We start from the raw sequence: 17,378 nt of genomic DNA, 5'->3' as shown, positions 1-17,378 counted from the left end.
TTATCTCCTTCCCCCAATTAAGTGGGCATAGGATTGTCATCCTGATCTTACTTGTCTGGAAAATCGGCAGTATTGCAGGATAAGCAAATGTGTTTAAAAGACTATGGTTCTGATCACACACACGGGTCCCTTGTTCATGTAAGCAGGGTTTAGATTTCCAGAATACTAATCCTAAACTAAGCACTTTGCTTGGATTTGCACAAACACATAACCAGGTTAAAGATTCAGGAGCTGCATTTGCACACTTGTTAAATTTGGTTCGTTTTTCCATCAGTTTTCAGTTTTTAAGTGTGTTGGGAAAACTCAGATCGCTTGGCTAGTTTATGGTTTACAGTATTTCTGAAATCCAGAAAATGGGTTAATCCAGTAATCAAATTAAGTGCGTTGTGTGAATGCACTTACAAAATTAGCCACCCATATTTTAGCATAGTTTGGAGAAACCCAGTTCTTGTGTGCAGCACTCTTCCTGTTCGAAGGATGCAGATAGGAAAGGCTGCTCTGTGAATTGGAAGTGAAAGTCCGAAGCCGGTTCACAAATCCTGCTAAACCGTGGTTTGCATACGCCCAAACCAAACGCACTGTGTAGGTCAATCTGTGCGAAGCTGGCCACCCGGGTGTAAGGCTTTACTGGCTGAGAAGCCCAACTGGCTTGGTGTCTCAAGATCTCCTGTCCCATCCTTGGCCGGCGTCCAGGCTGCCTGGGGAGCACCGTCGCTGCTCCCTCTGCTCTCGCGTGCGCCGCTCTTCCAGGTTCTTCCCTGCCCTCTGTTACCTCAGCCACCGCCTTTTCCCGCTCCCCCACCACCACCACTTCCGCCCGGAAACAGCAGTGTTTTGGTCGGTGCTTCGAAACGGGCTATTTTGTTCCGAGCGCCGACAGATGAAGTATCAGTGGTTTGAGAACGGCTGTCCTGTGCGGTGAAGGTTCGGGCAGAGCACGCTTTACACATCCCTTAAGTTAGCCGAGAGTTCCGTTTCTAGTCCCCCTGTTAGTAACATCGGCAGAAACCTGGAATATGTAGTCCTGTCTTGCCAGCCCAAAGCTGCCTTTTCAAAGCAGTGTGATTCCTGCCACAGGAGCATTTACTCGAGAGTAATATCTGCTGCTCTATGGATTTAAGCAGCTCTCTCAAATCCATGTCACCTGGATGGAAAGAAGACTTGCAGAGCCTATGCCCAGTTTACCATGGCACAATCATGCCCTGGTACCCAAGTTAGGCTTTCTTGATTCTTTGTGTGTAGTAAAGTGGGTATGGGTGGCACCTTAGTGCAGTAGTGGGTAGACAAGTTAGAAACTCAAGGTTCAGACCATTGAGAAATGGAGACAGAAAAGGCTGGAGATTCCCTGTCTCCTCTTCTTTTCAAGACCACATCAAAATGAAATCCTGGCAGTTGCTATCTAATTAGGTATTACCTAATTACGCTCTGGGAGCCAGAGCTTGCTGGTGTTTGATGGGCTCTCAACTATGTTTAAAATCCAGAATGTGAAATGGGTGCAGTAGATTTGTGGAATATGTTAGTGAGTCCCCTAGCTGTTTTTCCTTCATTCTTCATGTTGATTATGTCTGGCTGGTCCTTGTGATTACACAAGTTTGTACCTTATGAGTTCCTGAATTGTAGTCAGCAATCTAATAGGGATTTTTGCACTGAAATAAGGAACCAAGAGGAAAGTTTCCACAAGATCTATGTTAGTTCAAACTTATGTTCTTTGGCTATAAAAGTGGAAAACCGCACAGCTTTAGTCTATTTTATTTCAACATATTTTAAGATACATTATTCAAGCAGTCTCAACTAGGGCCCAGTGGCTTCTTCAAAATTCAACCCAAATAATTTGCCAAAGGAACAGCAGAGGTCTATGGGGCAATTTCGCCCTTCGAGAGGACCTCATTTTATTCCTTGGGTAGAATCTAATCCTGATGTTGTATGGGCAGGAGATCTGGTCTGCTCATAAAGAGACAGTACTTGGCATCTCAGGGCGTATTAAAGAATTGGCACTAGGGGAACAGATGTCAGCCACTCCACTGGTTAAGAGCTCTAAAAGTCCAACTGCATCCATTGTTTGCATGTCCCCTAAGACAGTAGAAATGGATTTTGTTATTCATTCAAGAACATCATGAAAACTACTTCAGATCCCAATCTGATATAGATGTTATCTTCAGAAAACATCATTCAGAAAACAACCTCCTACCTAGCTGAATTAAAAAAAGTAAACCTCAAATCAGCTTGAGAAAATAATTTCAGGTTTAATGCAACAGTTCCAACTATCTGTGACTCAACTGATATTTTGAATAGACAAGTATTTAAGCCCCAGTGTTCAGTTTCTGGATTGCTGAGCCAAATCTATTTTCAGCAGCAGTGAAATTTCTGGTACTTTTGAATCAACCCAGTCCTCCTCACATACTATGTCAGAGGAATTTTCTGTCAGACCAGAAATGGAATTCTCACAAAACATAGAGACTCTGTCTGCATTCTAAGATTAAATCTAGTGAGCCCAGAGAGTGTACCCCTCTGAGGCTTATCCTTGTAGTATTGTTAGCCATAGTTCCCCTGAAAAAAGACTGACCAGCAGGTACTGTATCTACCAGACAGTATACATACAGCCAGCAATCACACAGAACTCTTGACTGGAAACATGAAGTGTAGAAGACCATACATACAAACTAGATATGTATATCTCAGGTTCTTACCTAATTTTGTAGAGAGATTACATCAGACCATTTCCAAATAAATTTAAGAAGCCTAGTAGGAAGAAAAAAACCAGAGCAAATGCTCGCCCGTGGAATGTCACATCTTTGGAAGAGGCCATAAGTAGAACTGAAGTAGTTCACAGAAATGCAAAAAAACCTGGGAAATTAACTATTAGGTTGCCAAGTTAGATTTCTATCATGGAACATCACCAATTAAACTATTAAATGTATGGACCTGGAAATGCTAAAGTTCCTTCAGTCCTTTTGTTATTGTCTGCAGGAAGCTTGGTTAAATGAAAGTGATAATTTCTAATTTACATAATTTGAGAACTTCTCTCATTTGTACAAACTTTCAGAGACTTTATGAACTAACTTTCTCAATTTTTTCAATGTATTATAACTTTGTTTAATGTTTCTAGATTTAACGTAGTATCCTACTTGTTGATATTTATTCAGCAAATTATTTGCTGGCCTTGTTTTCTAACCACTTCCAACTATTCCTACCATAAATTCTTTTCCTATGGAATTTGATTTCATGACATGACCTAAATGACAGTCTTAGCTTGGTAATCTTAGTTTCCAGTAATATTTCTGATTTGATGTGGTCTAAAATCTCTTCTTTTGCTGTCTGATACATGTGCAGTAGCCATCTCCAAACCCATAATTTAAAGGAGTCTAAATTTATTTTATCTGCATTTCTAATTGCCCAGCTTTCATAACCATGTGTGTTATAGGAAATACAATAACATTTACTATTCTGTACTTGGTATTAAGACCAATATCCTTGCTTTTCTCAATCTTCTCCATGCTAGTCACTGTAGTGTGTCCATGTGATATACAGTACTGCATTTAATTTTGAGTCCAGTAATTTCTGTTCAATCAATTTTGGAACTGAAGAAAATAAAGTCTGGACTGATTTAATTTCTTCACTGAAATTGAGAACTTCAGTTATACCAATAAATAGAGCCGAATAATAGGGAAGTCAAACTGTACTGTATGGCTGACAACTGCATAGCAGTTGACTGGCTCTCCTATTCATATATCCAGATGCTATTATTGAGATATTCTCTAAAGGTGCAGATTTAAGTTATTTACATTTTATTTCCCCATTGCTAGAACATCAGCAATTAGGGAAGACCCTTGGTTCAAATTGGAACATATACCAGATAGGCTGTCCAAATGTGACTATTATTTTGTTATGTATGGGTGAGTATGATGTAAGGATAGGAGAAAGCAGCAAGATGAGTAAAAAGCTTAGTCTAGAGCTTGGATTTTCTTCACTTCAGAAGTATAATTCTGTAGATGAAGAAATAATAATACCAGGATAGAAGCTTTTTATGCTTTCTATAAATTCCACCTGAGACTACAATTTTTAGTCATCAAATGCATCAAGAAAGAATTATTTAATTATACCATCTGGTTTGATTAAAACATATAGAGAATCCATAGAAAAATGACACATGTGAAGAAATGGATCAGTAGAATCCATTCAAGAGAGAATATACTACATGAACAACATTTTTTTAAGCAACAGACATTTGATTAACAAAGGAACATGCAGAATGATTCAGGCTCAGCACTTACTGAAAAAAATGACCAGAACATCTGGGAGATAATAATTTATTAAACTTGTATGCCACCCAGTTCTCAATGACTCAGATTCATCTGATTCATCTGAAACAGAGATGCCAGACTGTCAACGGATGCGCCATTTTTGCGGCCTTTTTAATGCTCCATTGCTATATGAAAACCAATAATCTTTAGATTTATTTATTTTTCCCAAAGGGCAGTGTAAAACATCAATCCCGCCTCCAAATAATACATGCATACATACATACATACATCAGAACGTCAAAACCAAAAAGTAACCACAAAAAGCTAACAAAAACCTCAAATAAAACCTGAGATAGTTGCCCACAAGTGGCTTGGGACCAAAAACACATTGATTTTACTAATCTTCCTATATAGCTACCAGTGTCTGCTTCCAGGATGCAAGACCTAATTGGGTTATAAAAGCTTCATAAGGCAAAAGCAAATATGATATCCACAGAAGTAGCTGAAAAGTTCAATTGTTCCAGTCTATAAAAAAGGAAGATCAAAGGGACCCAACAACTGACAGGTTACTCACTGTTAGTTTATTGAATATTTTCTCTGTAAAGTGGAATCATGGGAGAAAGTAAACAGTATTTGTACAAGTAACAGGCAGGCTTTCAGAAAAGTAGAAGCTGGTGCTTTATTCTGCAGCATTCAGTTACTCAATATATACAATACAGATAGTCCTCATTTAGCGACCACAATTGGGACCAGCAACTCCATCACTAAGTGCCACGGTCGCTAAGCAAAACATCAAGTGATTGCAATGGGCTTATGACCTCACCACCCCTTTGGTCATTAAGCAAGTCTCCACAGTCGTTAAGCAAAACATCACACAACTTACAATTTACTTTCATGCTCTCTATTAACAATGCTTGTCACAAGCCAGTTGTGAAGTACATCAGTGGCAATCACGTACGTAACTGCAGGACACTGCAATGGTTGTAAATGTGCACCGGTTGCAAAGCACCCAAATGGTGATCACATGATTGTGGGATGCTGCAATGGTCATAAATGCAAGGATTGGTCACAAAGCTATTTTTTTTTACACCATCATAAATTTGAACGGTCATTAAATGAGGCAGTCGGTAAGTGAAGTCTACCTGTAAATTATCTTTGTTAGAATATATAAGCTGGCTTTGTGGATCTTTCATTTGTCCTTAACTCAGTGGATAGGAAAAGTTATAGGGCAAGATGTCTTCGCTTATATGGACAGGAGACTGCTAGTGCTGATCAGCAATTGCACTGTAACAACACTATGCAGATAAGAATGAGCTTTAACAGAGTTTTAACAGAGAGGATAAGTATTAAAAGAATCAGGCTTATATTTTAGGTTATTTAATTTTTATGTCAGCAGTGTGTATCACTTTGAACTTTAAACAAACTGCAATTTCATGTTTTTTCCTCCACCTATAGAGGTACAGAACATGCCTCTTCTGATGTATGCAGAAACTAGGCCTATGGTAAGTCCTTTCTCTCAACACCTTATGAGGGGTTGGGCAAGATGAGTGATTTCTGCAAAAATAGAAATTGGGAAGTTACTACACTTAAGATCAATGTGACTTTTTGTGGGTGAAAAATAATGAAAACATGTCATGCATAGATGTCAAAGAGAGCAGCTGCACTCTTAAATATATGGGGGTATCCTTTGGTGAATAACTCTGGTGAATGCCTATAAGCAGGTAGTCAAAAAGTTTAGACAGGACTCTAGTATAATACAATACTCTGATTTCTCTTCTAGAATGGTAGACGCTTAGACAATTAGTAAGACCTGCACAACTTTTATGTAGAGAAAGCTGAACTTCAAATGTTGAATGGCATAGAGATTTGGGGAACAGATAATAAGGCTTGAGATTTCACAAGTTTACCAGAAGAATTATGGCCCTTTCTCTGGGGATCCCAATAGCATTTCTACTAACAGAAACTGACTTACCACCTGTAACAGTGAATGTTACAAAGTTGAGAAAAGTTTCTTCAAATACCACAGGATTGCTTACCTGTTATATGCTATCAAGAATTGTTGAAACCAGGAGGCTGGATCAAGTTTGTCATCCAACAGAAAACCTGTATTATATAAGCTTTGTCCCAAATAGAGAGCACAGAGTGAATTTAAGAAGCCAGATTTATTATTAAGACTCTGGGTTCAACTTGTAGATCATCAGCCACTGACACTTTTTCCAAGGTGCAAAATAGATTTAAAACCAACTCTGATAAAGAATGTTATCTGTACCATTAACTTTTCCATCACTGAGGAGAGCTTCACTGCACTAAGATTTTAGTTCATGTCCCCAACAGTCCTAGATGGGAGAATTTCTCTCCTTCCCTTGCTTAATCATAAATGCATCTGTTGTAGCAGAGCAACTGAAAACGTCTTCATGTTGTTTATTCACTTGTCAAAATGCTGTATATATCAGTCCAAGAAGGAATCTCTTGTCACATCATCTTCCTTGGTCATGGAATGGCTTTCACAGATGTTAATTTGTGACAAAATCTGTGAAGGAGAAGTACCCTTACATTTTTTTAATGTTTTTATTATTACAATAGTGAAATACAAGGGGAAAAGTCTGTATTAGATAGTGACAAATAAAACAAAGAGAACATCTACTAAGCAGAAATAAAAACACTGTAGGATAACATGCAGGTGACACATTCTCCCCCTCTCTTCCATCTGTTTCTCCAACTACTGACCACAACATAGATCTTTATCTTTTACACTGAACATTGAAGGTTATTTCTAGCATCTATTTAAGTCTTTTCATTTATTATGTTTAATTGGTCTCATAACTTTTTTCCTAGAAACCTTACTCCATATGTCGAAATTTGCCCTGTGTGTAACGTGCAGTATATAAGGGAGCCATTCTTGCTTAAATTTGGTTAGGGTTCTACTATATTGTCAGTTCTGTCATTGCTGCACGTTCTCCTTTTCTGGTCTCCCAATCTTGTGTTGTCGACAAAGTTCTTCTTTTTCAATGTTGTGCCAAATTTGTTCTTGCAGCAACGTATATCTTAGTATATTGTGTTATTTTCATTTAGGTTTTCTGGGATTATACATAATAAAAATATTTGTGGTTTCCACTTAAATTTTATTTTTAGGATTTTCTGAATATTTTTATGTATTTCTTTCTGGTACTTTTGAGGTTTTTTACATAACCACCATGTATGATGAAAATATTTCTTCTTTGTTATGACATTTTCAGCATTTATTGTTATATGATTTGTCTATCATGGTAATTACTGGTGGAGTTATATACTACCGTATCTGTAAAACATTTTATATCAATTTTCTCTTAAATTATAAGTTGGAGTAAATTTTATTGATTTTTTCCATAGCGGTGTACTGTGATTATTTCTTTGAAGTTTTCCATTCCCTTTATCATACCATTTTGATTTGTTCCATCTCTGTGTTATATTTCAATATATTCTCACATTACTGAGCAGGTTGCAAAGATTCCTACAGCAACCAGAAATTCCAAACAGCTCTTCTCTTTGAGATTAGAGTTGACAGTAAAGGGAATTAATGCTCTTAATGCTTTTCTGTTTTGAAGTTTTGTTCTGTTGGGTTTTTAATATTAATAAAAATGTCCGTACATTTTATTCTACTTTTATTTGTATATTTGCATTCTTGTATTGCAGTGGCCACTCAGTAAAATAATAATTTTCTTTTTTTTTTTTCAGGAAAAAAGAAAGAAAAAAGAAATACGGTTTCCCTTCCTACTGACATTTTTCTTCACTCCCTTCTCTCTGTGTAACCACTGAATATTTGAAGTAGTGCCTGTAATTAAGCCCCCTTCCTTCAGTTGTCCTGAGAAACTCTCACTCCTGAAATCTAATACTGCCCCATTTTTAGGCTTATACAGGAGGAATTGATCATAAGGAAGCCATAAATGCTGTGAGAATGTTATAACGTGCTAAAGCTGCAGGAATTAGTGGTGTAACTGGAGAATTGTTAAACAAAGGAATGGCTTGCTTATGGAATGGCTGCATAACTTCTTTAACTGTGTGTGAAAACTGCATCTGTATTGAGAGTGGAAGATACCACCATTGTTCAAGGAAAAGGTAACAAAATTAATGCAAAATCAATAGAAGAGTTTTTAAGTGTGCCTAAGAAAATGCTTGGCAAAATTTTGATCAGAAGGGTACAAGAGATGTGAATGAGCAAAATTTGTGAAGGGTAGTATAATTTATCAGTGGGTGCACATCATCAGGCCAAAGGCACACAGACCAAATTGTTGCTCTTCATAGGGCATTAAGAAATGTATGAATGTCAGAAAGTAAATTTATTGTATGTTTGTTGATTTAGAGGAAGCTTATGATAAAGTGAATAAGCTTGAATTATGGATCATTTTGTATGAATGTTGAAGTTAGTTGCTGAATGTGATAAGAAATAACACATGCATGAGAATAAATGGAATGCTTAGCAAATGGTTCAGCACTGAGCGAGAAGTGAGACCCAGGTGTGTGATGTCCCTTTGGTTATTCGCTGTTTTTATGGATAAATGTATAGGAAACACTAATAGTGATGTCAGAGTTGTGTTGATTTGGGATGTGAATGTACACATATTTTTATATGCAGATGATGCCATGTTGTTAGCTGATAAGCCAACATGTTTGTGTTGAGTTTAAGATTGTAATGATAAGTACAGATTTGCAAATTACTGTATCAAAACCCAGGTAGTTTGTATTTGACAAGGCAAATATACTGAACAATTACAGGTTCTATATAAATGGCAAAAAAGCTTGAGCAAGTAGATGAATTTGTATACTGTGGTGTCAGTCTTCATACTTGGGCTCAAGAGTAAATCACAGATCCCCTGACATGTCATCTGTTGTGAATGCAGATTGCATAACCAGACTGTAGTCTATAGACTCAAATCATACAATCCACAACCCCATATGTAGGTCATATATAGAGTCAGAGTACTCCAACCCATTCCTCTGCTAGAAATAGAAAACAGTGTTGATCCTTTTAAAAGTGGGGGCAGAACACCAAAGAAGTGGCATGACTGAGGCTGAAAAGAGGGTGAGATACTGTGGAGAAGCTTGGAATGAGGCAGTTGGTTTATCTGAGAAGTCCAAATAAAGTCCAAATGTAAGAGATATAGAAAGAAAGCATTTCAAAGAGTTTCTGCTTTAATTTACTCACTAAAACTGAGGCTGGGAATTTACAGGTGTCAAGACTCTGCTCTATCTGAGATTATCATTAAAGATACCTTCCTGAAAACCATGTGGTTTTTGCTTCCTTGGCTTGCCTGCTACTTGTGTGGTTTACTATTTCCCCCACAACTTTTAATTCAGGATTGGAGCTCTAAGAAAAAGGGAAGACCTGGTAGAAGAAAAGAAAGGATCTTTATTTCAAGAAGGTTCGAATTTGGTAAAAATAGGTAATAGGTTTTAGCCAGGAATCTGTGTTAGGTTCTTGGTTTATGTTCTTTGTTGAGCTAAAGTCTACATGTTCTTTATCATTCTATACAAGCTAAAGAATTGTGTGTAATTTATGCATAAGTTACTTAACTTATGCCTACTGAAGGCATGTCCAAAAATATATCCTTTGTATAGTTCTTGGATCTGTTATTTTTTTATTCTTGCATAGATAACTACAAGGGGAAAGAGTGTGTATGTCATCATGTTGACATCATCATGGTTAGGAATGGAAGCCTAAATACTCTCATTTTGAAGTCTGTGAGGTCCTGGGCAGAGAGTGCCTGTTTCATTTGTAGCAGACCTATCTTGTGGCCTGCTGAGAGCATAGTATTTCCTAAGTTTCTTTTCAGCTGCTGTTTTCTGTTCATATGAACAGCTTTTGTTATTTGTTTTTGTTATGCACCACTAAATGTTTGCACTTAAAAAGCCCTTTAAATTAAATGGGCTTTTATGTGTTTTTTTCCAAAAGTTGGTTTTTATTTATACATTTATTTATTTATACATCACATTTATATAGGGTTATATAAATATTATATATTTATGTTTTTGTCTATCTCTTGTGAGATTGTCTTGATCCCAAGGAGGAGTTTAGCCACATATCTTTACACTATGTAGCCAAGAAATGGCAGTATAAAAATTATTCCAACTCTTGTATTTTACCTTTTAATTGCCAGAAAGCCATCACAGGGTATGAGAGCTCTGTCATACATACCAGGATTAGGGGCAGTATGCCAGGCGAGCTACCCCCTGGAAGACAGGTGACAGCAGCAGGAACTGCTAAGCTAGAACCCGAGATCAGGAGGCAGATCCAGGATGTAAAGATCTGCAAGGTTTCTGGGAGGGGAGCTCAAGAGCTTGTGCATCTGTTACATCGCCTTTAGCTCAACTTCTTGGCTTCATTTGGCAGAAGTCTCACAGAAATGGCTTAGTCAGACAAGAATTTATTGCAGATAAGAATGACATATAACAGTTGATGGCCCACTGTAGTGCAAGGATGTGAAGAGGTTTATATATCCTCAGGGGTTGAAACTCCAGGCTTTTTCCTTCTGACCTTCTAAACTAACAGTTGCTTAGGGCAGCACTTGTTGACCATGAAGCTGGGCAATTGTATATTTACATGAACGTTGTCTCTAGTGTGAGAACTGCTAGTTCTTGCCTCATCAGCCTCACCTCTTAGATCAGTAGAATGTTTACTGACATGCTGATAGAAGGACAGTTAGTAATAGAGTAGAGTCTCGTTTAACCGACCTTCGCTTATCCGACATTCCGTCTTATCTGACGCCCCTAAAAAAAACACAACAACACGCATAAATCGGCAACGAGAAAAGTGTGCCGCTTGTTTGCGAGCGTGAGTGTACTCTTTCTTGTTGCTCCTGACGGTGCGGCGCCGCAACGCAAAAAATCGATTGCAACAGGCGCAGCAGGCACGCATGTCTAGCCTATGACTCATGTGTCGGTCATGTCTCGCCTTTCCTAATGGTCACTCAGTGCAGTTTGTTATTGTATGCGGATTGGGTTTTTTTTTTTTTTACCGCACTCAATCGTTACTGTGTGTTATCCAACATTTTCGCTTATCCGACGTTCTGCCGACCCGTTTATTTCAGATAAGCGAGACTCTACTGTACTAACTAGCAAACATAGAAAATGCTGTGTTTCCCAAAAGAAGCAAAAATGGCCACGTATAAGACCGTCCTTCTGCAAGGAGAAGGCAGAGGTGAGAACTGGATATGTCATGAAAAGCAAACTTAAGTTGAATGCAGTCGGAATGGATTACCAAATAAGTATGCATGGTAAAACAAGAGAATGTCAGATCAAGAATGAATGGATGCTGAATGAATTTGAATAGAAACATGAACGACCAGTATGAAAAAATATATTGAAGTGGTTTAACAGGGAGAATGGAGGAGGATCAGACTGAAAACAGATATAGGTAGGAAGAGTGAATGTTCTCAGGTATACACTCCACACTCTATCCTGGTTTGTCAGCAAAAATATTGCTTTGCCGTTTCTAAACTTAGATGCCCCCATATTGTTAATTTAGCATAATCACAAGGATCAAACCTGAATTGGTGTTCTGTTGCACACTTATATCTGGAGGTCTTTCACTGTAGTAACCATTTGCTCAGATCACTTCTGCAGCATTCCCAGGGCTCCCTGTAAACCTTTCTGTGCGTAGTTTGAATGAAACCTCCTGCTCCTGCTCTTCTTGTCTTGAGTGCCTCCAGTTGTTCTCCCTGCATTGCCCGATCAATGGCCAAGTCAGAAGACCAGAAAAAATGAAGAAAGACAGAATGTTTAAGAGTAATCCTCCCTTATGTGAATATGTCCTGTTCCAACTATCCAGAAACCTCTAGAGGCAGTGCTAGAAGGCTGTGGGTCTTTAACTAAAAAGTATTTAAAAACTACAGTTCCCAGAGTAAAATGTGGGCCTCAGAAATGGCCATACACATATCTTAGAGAAAGGCATTGGATTTTATTATGAATATGTGTGAATAGGAAGCACACACATTTCTTCTATTTAAATAAAAGAAGCTGCCGATCGTTTTTTCTTTTCTTTTCTTGCAAAAGCCACTCTAGCAGTTCACACTCTTCATGAAGCCCACTTTTGCATTTAGTCCTGGACATTTTTTCCCCTGTGCTGCAAGATGCTCTGTCCAGTTTTTGTCCTGGCATAGTTCAAAGTAGGCTGGAGTGCATAAGCAAGAAAGTTTACTAGAATTGGGCAATACTAAACCATAGTTTTTAACAGTGTTGCTATTCTAGGTTTATTTTCCATAAGTGGCATTCCTAGAATTCCTTCCCTGTATACAACCAGGGATACCACATTTCGATTCCTGCTTTGCCTACTTGACCCTCATGTTGGGGCCAGGACCCTAATGTTCCCCCTTGATCACGCGACCCTGCCTTGATCTTGTGCTCAGCTCAATCTTATGCCAATTCTTTCCATTCCTAAAATCAACTATTTCCCCCCCAGTTACACTGACAGGGGAGCAAAAGAGTAACAAGTGTGAACATGCTATAGTGCTTCCAGTACCCTTTTAGGGAGACAACCTGAGGTATGTCTTGGGAATGAGGGAAGGTACATTTAGATCCCTTCTTGTGATCAGTGGCTGATGGATTACTCCAGCCATGACACTGGCCAATGTCTAGCCTGAAAATATCGGCCAACTGGCTGGTTTAGAAAAGTGCACGACAGAGAATGGAGAACAGAATTGAGGCAGTCCAATTTAAGACGGGTTATTTTCAGCAATGCAGCAAGGGGTGGGGGATGAATTAAAACACTAATGAAGAAAAGCTCTCTGAGCTACATACATTATACTTTTGCATTTGTTTGCATTAAAATCCTCATTCTGCTTTCCTCTGTGTGGCCACTGCCTCCCTAAGCAAGGCATCACTTTTAGGGACCTTTCTGAAGATCACAGGAAATAAAAGTCTTCAGGATTTGTTTTCCAACTTTTCTTTTTCTGCTCTCTCTCACCCCACACCTGCCCCCTCAACAGCTATCTGCCAAAATGTCCTATTTCCTGCCATCAGCACCACAGGAATGGAGGTTGGGTTCGAGAACTCAGCCTTGCCTTGCTCTGGCACATATAAATAAATTGTAATCCAGATGCAAGCATACAGAAACAGACCACAGACTTCCTCTTCTTTCTTCTCCCAACTCTTCCATGAGTTTGAACCACAAGGGTGAAAGTATCTTTCAAAACTCCCTGTTATAGCAGGGTGTCATTTAGTAGCTGTTGTCTGCAGAAGCACGACTGCTCCATTTGATGGGGTGACTCAAGGTAATTGGAGGCTTCCTGCAAGAGGTTTTTGGTAACTACTTTGTACACCCGTTCTTGTCCCAGTCCCTTGCTTTTCACTGCTTTTGTTCAAGAGGTTACAAAGCAAAAACAACTATTTACATATAGAGAAAAAGTTCATTTTTTTAGGTTTGACAAGGGACTAACATAGTTAGCTATGATTAATATAACCAGCATTTTTTCAATCCAGTTGCCTGGGATTGCACATTCCACAGAATCATAAACAGGTTGGGCTTACCCAAATTGGCAGCCAAAATGTTTTTGGCTAGCGTGTGGTTCAATATGTCATGCAAATCCCATATGTGTGTGTGTGTGTGTGTGTGATCAGCATGTGTATAATCAATCTGGACATTTTTATTTAAAAATTTCCAGGTTGATTATATGGGCCTACTTTGGTCTTTACTAGGCCTGTGTAATACATAATCGATAATGCTTCTGAAGCATTCATACAGTAAAATTTCCATGAACTCCCAAACCCCGTTCACTCCCATAAAGTAAACATAGCAAGCAGTTGCTTCTGTTTGAAACAATGCTATTTTCAGAGTAATCATACTCAGAGGAGACCAGAAAAATAGTAACCTTGGGGCAGGGAGTGCCATTGTTACATACTGCATGAACAAATATTATTATTGTTGGTCGCACAGTCAGCCAGTTGTTTAGGTTGGATTTGGCATTTTTATCCACCTATCAAGTCCTTCCCAAGGACCTGGGATAGGCAGATGTTGTCATTTGCTGGTGTTAAAGGTATCGTCGCATGGTATAAGCTGTTTCAAGTAAAGCTGCCTTTTGCAATTGACTGATGGTGATTTTGTCAGTCCTGATGATCTTCAAGTGGTGCTCCAGATATTTTGGGATTGCACCCAAGGCGCCTATAACTATTGGTACTATCTTTGCTTTTTTTTTTTGCCATAGTCATTCTATTTCTATTTGCAGGTCTTTGTGTCTTCTGATTTTCTTCAGTTCTTTCTCTTCTATTCTGCTGTCTCCAGGTATTGCAATGTCCACTGTCCAGACTTTTTTGACTTTTTTATCAACAGTTGTTAAGTCTGGGGTGTTATGTGGCAGGTGCTTGTCTGTTTGAATTCTAAAGTCCCAGAGCACTTTAGCTTCTTCATTTTCTATTACTGTGTCTGTTTTGTGGCCCCACCGGTTCTTGCTTGCAGGCAAGTGGTATTTCTTGCAGATATTCCAATGCATCATTGTTGCTATTTTGTCATGCTGTTGTTTGTAGTCAGTCTGGGTGATCTTCTTGCAGCAGCTAACTAGGTGGTCCACTGTTTCTTCAGCTTCTTTGCAGAGGCAACATTTGCTGTCTGTTGCTGTCTTCTCAATTCTCAAATGTTTGCATTTGTTCTTAAGGCTTGGTCTTATGCAGCCAGAATTAGCCCCCCTGTCTCTTTCATCAACTTTCATGTTCTTAGCCATTGCCAGATCTTGTTGTTATCTGCTTTGCCTGCTATTTTTTTGTGTACTGGCCACGTAATACTTTGCCTTGCCATGTCTCTTTTCATGGTGTACTAGCTTCAGTGCATCTTCTTCACTGCCCTTCAGATATTCTTCTAATGCCCTTTTTTCTTCTTCAACTGTCTGGGGTACTTGCAACATTTCACACCCACCTATGTTCCTTGGTAAGTATAGTCTGTCAACATCGCTACATGGTTGAAAAGCATGATTCATTGTCATTATTTTTCTGGGCTTCCTATCCAGGGCTTTTAGTTCTGCTTGAGTCCAGTCCACTATTCCAGCTGTGTATCTAATGACTGGAATTGCCCAGGTGTTAATTGTCTTGATGGTATTTCCTCCACTGAGCTTGGACTTTAAGATCTTCTTCATTCTCATGATGTATTCACTCTTAACCTTCTTCTTGACTTCAATGCGCTTGATGTTGTCAGCTTGAAGAATGCCCAGGTATTTGTAGTGATCTTCTTCATCCAGACTCTTGATGTTATTTTCATAGGGCATCTTGATTCTTTCAGTTTTCACTATTTTTCCCCTGTTGATGGTCAGGGTGGCACATCTGTCCAGTCCAAACTCCATTGCAATATCTTGGCTGTATATTCGGACAGTGTTGAGCAGTGATTCTATTTCAGATGGTGTTTTTCTATACAGCTTCAGACTGTCCATGTAAAGGAGGTGGGATAGCCTGGCAGATGTTTTTGATGTTTGATAGCCATGGCCTGACTTGTTCAGTATTTTGACAGAGGAATCAATGCAATGACAAACAGTAGTGGTGATAGTCAGTCTCCTTGAAAGATTCCTCTCTTGATATTAACCTTTCCCAGTCTGTTACCATTGACCAGCAACTGTGTCTTCCATTGTGCCATTGATCTTTGCACAAAGCTTCTGATGTTTCTACTGACTCCTGTTATTTCTAGGCACTTGATTATCCAGTCATGTGGCAGGGAGTCGAATGCTTTCCTGTAATCAATCCAAACTACATTCAAGTTGGTCTTAGTTCTCTTGCAGTTTTCCAACATCATCTTGTCAATTAGGTGCTGATCTTTTGTTTCTCTGCTGTTTGGGTGGTTTCCTTTCTGCTCAGATAGAAAGAGCTTGTTTTCAACTAGATGCTGCTGGATTGCATCAGCTACCACACCAGTTAGCAATTTGAAAGTTGTCAGTAAGCGTGTAATTGGCCTGTAGTTGCCTGGTGCTGCCCCTTTTGTTGGATTTTTCATTATCAGGTAGGTTTTGCCAGATGTTAACCAATATTCAATTTCACCTCCTTGCAGTATGTTGTTAAACTGATTGGCAATGAGTGGGTGTAGAGCAATCAGATGTTTCAACCAAAATCCATGCAGTTCATCTTCACCTGGTGCTGACCAATACTTGATCTTCCTTGCCCTTTTCTCCACATTTCTGCTGTTATTACAAGTTCTTTCATTTCAACTTCTTTTTTATTCATATCCACTTCCTTTATCCAAGCTGCATTCTTTTATTTCTTTGTGTCGTCCTGTAGCTCCTCCCAGATCTGCATTGTTTCTTCTTTGTCAAGTGTTGACTGGTTCCCTGTAGTCTCTCCATTGATGATTGATAGAAACATTTCTGATTTGACTGAAATTGGAGATTCTGCCTAGCTTCATATCTGCTGATCTTTTTGGCTATGGCTGTTATTTGCTGCTTTGTTATTTCCAGTGCTTCTTTGATCTTCCTTGTTTCTAGGTGATATTTCTTGATCAGGTATTCTTTGGTCTTCTTGTTCTCCAGCTTCTTTTCTTTCATCTGTTCTAGCTTGCTTGCATCTGATCTTAGCATGCTGATCTTATTTTCCAACCTGATCTTCCATTTTAGTAATGTACTGTTTGGCTTTTTTTCTTGTTCATTGATTTTGTATCCAAGGTATTCAATTATAACTGCAGCCGTGCCGTACATTAGTTGGTTTGTTTCTTGCAGTGAGCTGGTGCTTACATTTGATATTACCGTATTAGCATCTTTTAATATTTGTGCGAGCTGTTTCTTGTAACAAGCTTCAATGCAGGAAGCCTTATTCTGTTCTTTTTGTGCTGTTTTAGATGCTCAGTTATTCTTTGTTTCAATTCCTCTTGTTTTTTTTAGTTAGAGGGCTTTGTTCTTTCTGAGGAGAAGGCAGAGGAGAGGGTGCCTGGTTTGGGAATGAAAACGATTCAATTGCTATGCTGGCTTCCTCTACTGCCGACTGCCCTGGTTTGCCTCTACAGTCTGAGCTACTTCTGGCAAGGCTTCAATTCCTTTGCCCTGGGTAGACCTTTGCAGTTCTTCCTATTCTACTTCTGTGAATATTTTATTATTCATATACTTTATTATTTATTTATTTATGTTGTTGTTGCTGCTGCTGTTGTTGTTATCTAGCACAGGGAATGCAGAAATCCTCAAATAAGTTACCCACCAGCCCCTC

Source organism: Python bivittatus, unplaced genomic scaffold (genome assembly GCF_059951505.1).
Source record: "Python bivittatus isolate LINGU-HERP-01145 unplaced genomic scaffold, Pbiv_v1 ctg000200_np1212, whole genome shotgun sequence".
In the NCBI taxonomy this organism is placed as follows: Eukaryota; Metazoa; Chordata; class Lepidosauria; order Squamata; family Pythonidae; genus Python; species Python bivittatus.
This window is presented reverse-complemented; position numbering follows the sequence as displayed.